A 6,213-nucleotide genomic window follows, 5' to 3' on the forward strand; every position below is an offset into this window, starting at 1 on the left:
CCTCAGGGGTAGCTCACCCTCCCTGTGCTCCTGTCCCTCAGGTCATGCTGCTGGGGCTCGGGTCCATGGTGGCAGTGGAGGAGCGCTTGCTCACAGGGACCTGGGATGTGAGCACGCTGCACCGCTGGAGCTGGAAGACATGGGATGGTCCGACAGCAGAGGTTTGGGAGACCCTGGTTCAGGCTGAGCCTGGGGATCCCAGCCTGCCCCCAGACTGGCTCAGGAGTTGGCCAGACCTTGTTTAGATCACTTATGGCCTGTGTGACCTTGAGCAGGCTACTTGGCTTCTCTGATTCTGTACCATCCAGAATCTACCATGGATCAGTGTGTGTGTGCATGCCTGTGTGTGTGTCTGCAGACTGCATCACCAGCCTCTGTTCTGGGTGATTCCTGAACTGGCAAGCATATCCCAGGGGATCTGACATCTGTCATGCTGTGTCTCACAGCGCACACACCACCATCAGCTCCTGGGAACCACAGGCAGCTTCGTGCCCCCTGGTCCTTCCCATGCTGTTCCCTCTGCCTGGATCACCCTTGTCCCCTTCTCTCTAGCCTGCTCCTACTCAAGTTTTGGTGGAGTCCAGGGCTGGGTCAGGTTCCTTCTCCATTCTCCTCTCCCCCTCTCCCCCTCTTTCCCCTTTCCCATGGATCTTTTCTGTCCACTGCACACAGCAGAGTGCCTTCTACATAGCTGGACACTTAGTCATTTGGGAATAGGTAGATGGGGGATGGGGGGATGGATGGATGGCAGATGAATGATGGATAGATGGATGGATGATGGATGGACAGATGGATGATGGGTGGATGGATAGATGGATGGGTGGATGGATTGGTAGACTGATGATGGATAGATGATGGATGAATGGATGAATGAATGGGTGGATGGATGAGTCTATGGAAGTGTGAATGTTTGAATGGATGAAAGGATGGATGGAATGATGAATGGACTAATGGATCATGAATGGATGGATGGATGGATGGATGGATGGAAGAATGGATGAAGTGGTTTCCCTCTCAAGGTTGAATTTAGTCGAACCCAGTAATATAAAGTGCAACCCCACCAGGTGGCCTCACTGAGAAAACTCTAGGAATTGAGTGCTACACCCCATAGGAAATGAGGCCATGTATGGCCAGGACCACCTATTACACTAATGGGAAGGCCAAAATGAAATGGGCCCATGGCAGTGGGAGTCCTGGATGGATGCGGGCAGCCAAGGGCCTTCATCAAAGAGCCACATTAGAGTGTAGATGGGTGCAGTGTATGAGAGGAATCTGGGTGGAAACACCACAGAGAAGCAAGTGGTTCTAAGGACAGACCACCTCTGCTCCCCCAGGCAGCTCCAGCTCTCACTCGACGTCCCTGCAAGGCATGAAGGTCACCATTTACCCGAAGGAAATCCGGACATTCTTCATCCACTTTCGTAGCAGTGAGCCCATGGCTGACTCTGTGACCTCAAGGGGAGGCCGGGGGCCCCAGGAAAAGGAACAGGACCGAGGACATGGAAAAGCAGCATGGGAGGATGAGGGAGGACCAGCTGCCCCCCTGATAGGCTGATGCAGAAAATGGTCAGGTTGGAGGGGTTTTTTGCTTTAAATAAAAATTGCATTTCACATTTTCTCCTGGGGCTCTAGAACTGGCCTCTTCTATCCTCCCGCCTGCATGATGTCTGCACACACACGCACTCCTCGTGCCCATGCAGGAGTCGTCAGGAAGCTCCCATAAGGCAGAGGGAAATACCCAGAGTGACAGGAAAGGCACCTGCCACACAGGCCTCACCCCCTCTTGCCCAGACCACCAGTATGATGTGCAGGCCTACTGTGTGCCTAATGGTGGGTGCAGGTGGGGTCCTTCCAGGACAGGGGCCTTCTGAGCCCGTGGGGGGCAGAGGGGTCCATTTTAAAAGGCTAAGGAAAGATGACCCCCAGGCCAGGTGGGCTTTGTGGGAAGAGCAGATGCCCTAAGACCTGAGCCCCGACAGGCTGGGTGCTGAGAGCAGGGGCCATGATCTACTAGGGTATTTCTTTCTGCTCTCACTTCACGGCTCCTGGGTGGCCCTCCGTGGGCTGTGCTGGAAATGGTCCATGTGCCCAATGTCTTGTGACGCTCTCCTAGGACAGGGACTTGGGGTGGGAGTGGGAGCCTGAAGAGGATTCCCAACACCTTTAGCTCTACGGGGTCCAAGCCTCACGGAACTGATGGTGCAATGGAACGAGGCTGTCCGTTTTCATTGGAGACACCTTTAGTGACCCTTCCCATGTTGCCTCATTGCCATTCCTGTGTGTACCAGGCTCAGTCCTGGGTACCTGACAAACTGGATCTGGAAGCCTCTGGCACACTGCATGATCCATGATCTTGACTGCACTTTATTGATGGGAACAATGATTTGGGTCCCTGAAATCCCTCTGCCAGTGTCACCCAGGATTAGAATCCAGGCCCCTGGCTCCTTGTCCAGGTGGCTGTGCTAATATCTCAGGCTGAAGGTCCTTCCCAAGATCAGACCAGGAGAAGACACCAGCTACTCACAGGATGGTGTATCCACTGTAGCATTCTCAAGGAGGTGCTCATCTTGAAGAAGTAGAAGGATGGCTGAGTAGAGAGGCTATTGGACGATCTCCCCTGGGAAGTGAGGCACCTGGGCAACTGTTGATGCCGGGACCAGTAATATCAACATTACTTGGGAAGCGGTTAGAAATACAAATTATCGGGGCACCTGGGTGACTCAGTCAGTTAGGCATCCAACTCTTGATCTCAGCTCAGGTCTTGATCTCAGGGTTGTGAGTTCAAGCCCTGCATTGAGCTCCACCCTGGGCATGGAGTCCAGTTTTTTTAAAATGTTTAATAAAAAAATATGAATTATCAGAGACACCTGCCTGGCTCAGTTGGAAGATCATGCATTTCTTGATCTCAGTGTCATTACTTTGAGCACCACATAGGGTGTAGAGATTACTTAAATAAATAAAACTTTAAAAAAAAAGAAATATGAATTATAAGTCAGAAGCTTTAGGGTGGGCCCAACAATATGTGTTTTAACAAATGTTCCAGGTTATTCTGATGCATGTTCAAATTTGAGAACCACTGTCATACAGCAACCAAAATGAATGAACAATATTTGCAGATGATATGATACTATATATAGAAAACCCTAAAGACTCCCAAAAATCTACTAGAATTGATAAATGAATTCAGTAAATTTGCAGGGCAAAGTCAATGTACAGAAATCTGTTGCATTTCAATATGCTAATAATGAAGCAGCAGAAAGAGAAATTAAGAAAACTATTCCATTTACAATTGCACCAAAAATAATAAAATACCTAGGAATCAGCTTAACTAAAGAAGTGAAACACCTGTATTTTGAAAACTATAAAACACTAATGAAAGAAATTAAAGATGACACAAAGAAATGGCAAGACAGGGATGCCTGGGTGGCTCAGTTGGTTAAGCGTCTGCCCCTGCTCAGCAGGGAACCTGCTTCTTCTCCCTCTGCCCGCCGCTTCCCATGCTTGTCTGCTCTCTCATTCTCTCTCTCTCTCTCTCTCTCTGATAAATAAATAAATAAATAAATAAATAAATAAATAAATAAATTAAATAATTTTTAAAAAAAGAAAAAACATTCCATGCTCATGGATGGAAGAACAAATATTGGTAAAATGTCTATACTACCCAAAGCAATCTAGACATTCAATGCAATCCCTATCAAAATACCAACAGCATTTTTCACAGAGCTAGAACAAACAATCTAAAATGTTTATGATATCACAAAATACCCCAAATGGCCAAAGCAATATTGAAAAAGAAAAACAAAGCTGGAGGCATCACAATTCCAGATTTTAAGTTATATTACAAAGCTGTAGTGACCAAAATGGTATGGTACTGGCACAAAAAAATAGACACATAAATCAACAGAACTGAATAGAGAGCCCAGAAATAAACCCACAATTATATGGTCAATTAATCTTCAACAAAGGAGGAAAGAATATGTAATGGGAAAAAATCTGTTCAACAAATGCTATTGGGAAAACCAGACAGCCACTTGCAAAAGAGTGAAAGTAGACCATGTTCATTCACCATTCACAAATATAAACTCAAAATGGATTAAGGACCTAAATGTGAGGCCTGAAACCATAAAATTCCTAGAGGAGAACCCAGGCAATAATTCTCTGACATTGGCCATAGCAACATTTTTCTAAGTATGTCTCCTGAGGCAAGGGAAACACAAGCAAAAATAAACTATTGGGATTTCATCAAGATAAAAAGTTTCTACACAGTGAAGGAAACCATCAACTAGCCAAAAAACAACCTACTGAATGGGAGAAGTAACAATTTGCAAATGATATGTAGCATTTGCAAATGATATGTCTGATGATAAAGGTTTAATATCCCAAATGTATAAAATACTAAACCTTTATCATCAGACATATCATTTGCAAATGCTACATATCATAACTGAACACCCAAAAAAAAACAAATAACCCAATTAAAAAGTGGTCAGAAGATGTGAACATAACATTTCTCCAAGACATACAGACAGCCAACAGACACAGGAAAAGATACTCAACATCAGTGATCATCATGGAAATGCAAATCAAAACTACAATGAGCTATCACCTCACACCTCTCAGAATGCCTAAAATCAACAACATAAAAAACAATAGGTGTTGGCGACAATGTTGAGAAAAAGGAACCCTTGTGCCCTGCTGGTGGGAATGCAAATTAGTACAGCCACTGTGGAAAACAGTATGAAGTTTCCTCAAAAAGTTAAAAATAGAACTATCCTACAATCCAGCAATCACACTACCAAGTATTTACCTAAAAAACACAAAAACACTAATTCAAAGGTATATACATACCCCTCTGTTTATTGCTGTATTATTTACAATAGCCAAGACATGGAAGCAACCTAAATGTCCATTGATTGATGAGTGGATAAAGAAGAAGTGATATATAGATATGGATCTATAGATTATCAAACCATAAAAAAGAATAAAAGTTTGCCATTTGCAACAACATGGATGGAACTAGAGGGTGTTATGCTAACTGAAATAAGTCAATCAGAGAACGACAAATACCATATGATTTTACTCATATGTGGAATTTAGGAAACAAAACAAGCAAAGGGGAAAAAGGTAGAGAGAGAGAAACCAAGAAACAGACTCTAAACTATGGAGAACACACTGATGTTACCATAGGACAGGTCAGTGGGAAGATGGGCAAAATAAGAGATGGGGGTTAAGGAGTGCACTTGTGATGAGCACTGGGTGATGTATGGAAGTGTTAAATCACTATACTGTACACCTGAAACTAATATTACTCTGTATGTTAACTATATTGGAATTAAAATTTAAAACTTAATTTTAAAAATGGGCGAATTATATCTACCTGCATCAACACAGGTGAGTCTCATATATATAAAATAGTAAAAGAAGCAAGAAACAAAGGAGTAATTATGATTCCATTTATACAAAGTTTAAAAATAGGGGGGAACCACTCTATTATTTATAATTGCTTGCAGAGCCAATAAAACAATAAAGAAGAACAAAGAAATAGCTAACCAAAAGTCATAGAAAAGTTTACCTTTGGGGAGGTGGGTAGCAGACGGACTGGATTAAGAAGAAACACAGCAGAAGCTCTTTCAATTTAATGGATAGTTACTTCCTGGGATTTTTGCCAAAATAATCATTATACTTCGCCATAATCATTATACTTCGCCAATAATCATTATACTTCGCCACTACCCAGAGGGCCTTGTTCCCTATGCTCCTTCCTCTTCCTCCCAAGCAAGATAAAGCCTGTGAGCCATGTTAACATCCCTGCTCTCCCCATCCATTTCTGACAACCTCAGGCTTTAGTTCAGGTCTCAGAGAAGCAAGCAAAAGAGAAGCTGGAAGAAGCATGGCAGTCTTGTGGCCAGCAGGGTGCAAATGGCAAAAAGAAAGGAGTCCTGTCCATCTCCATGTCCTTAGAGGCAGACACCAGCCTTCTGCCCACCCTGGGAACTCAGCCTCTGAGCACCTGCTGAGGGCCAGCAATGCCATTCAAGCTCTCCTAGGACCACAGGTGTTTGAGCAGCTATGGTCCTCACTCTCCCACACCCCACCCTCCCCTGCTCACCCCCAGTGGACTCCCAGCTGTCCAGGGCTCTAGGACCCATTAAAGGTGGTCTGTGCTCCAGGCTCTCCCACTGGGCCCTCAGCATCACCTCCCCCAACAAGAGC

This window comes from Lontra canadensis, unplaced genomic scaffold (genome assembly GCF_010015895.1).
Source record: "Lontra canadensis isolate GAN:19392208 unplaced genomic scaffold, GSC_riverotter_1.0 scaffold1, whole genome shotgun sequence".
Lineage (NCBI taxonomy): Eukaryota > Metazoa > Chordata > Mammalia > Carnivora > Mustelidae > Lontra > Lontra canadensis.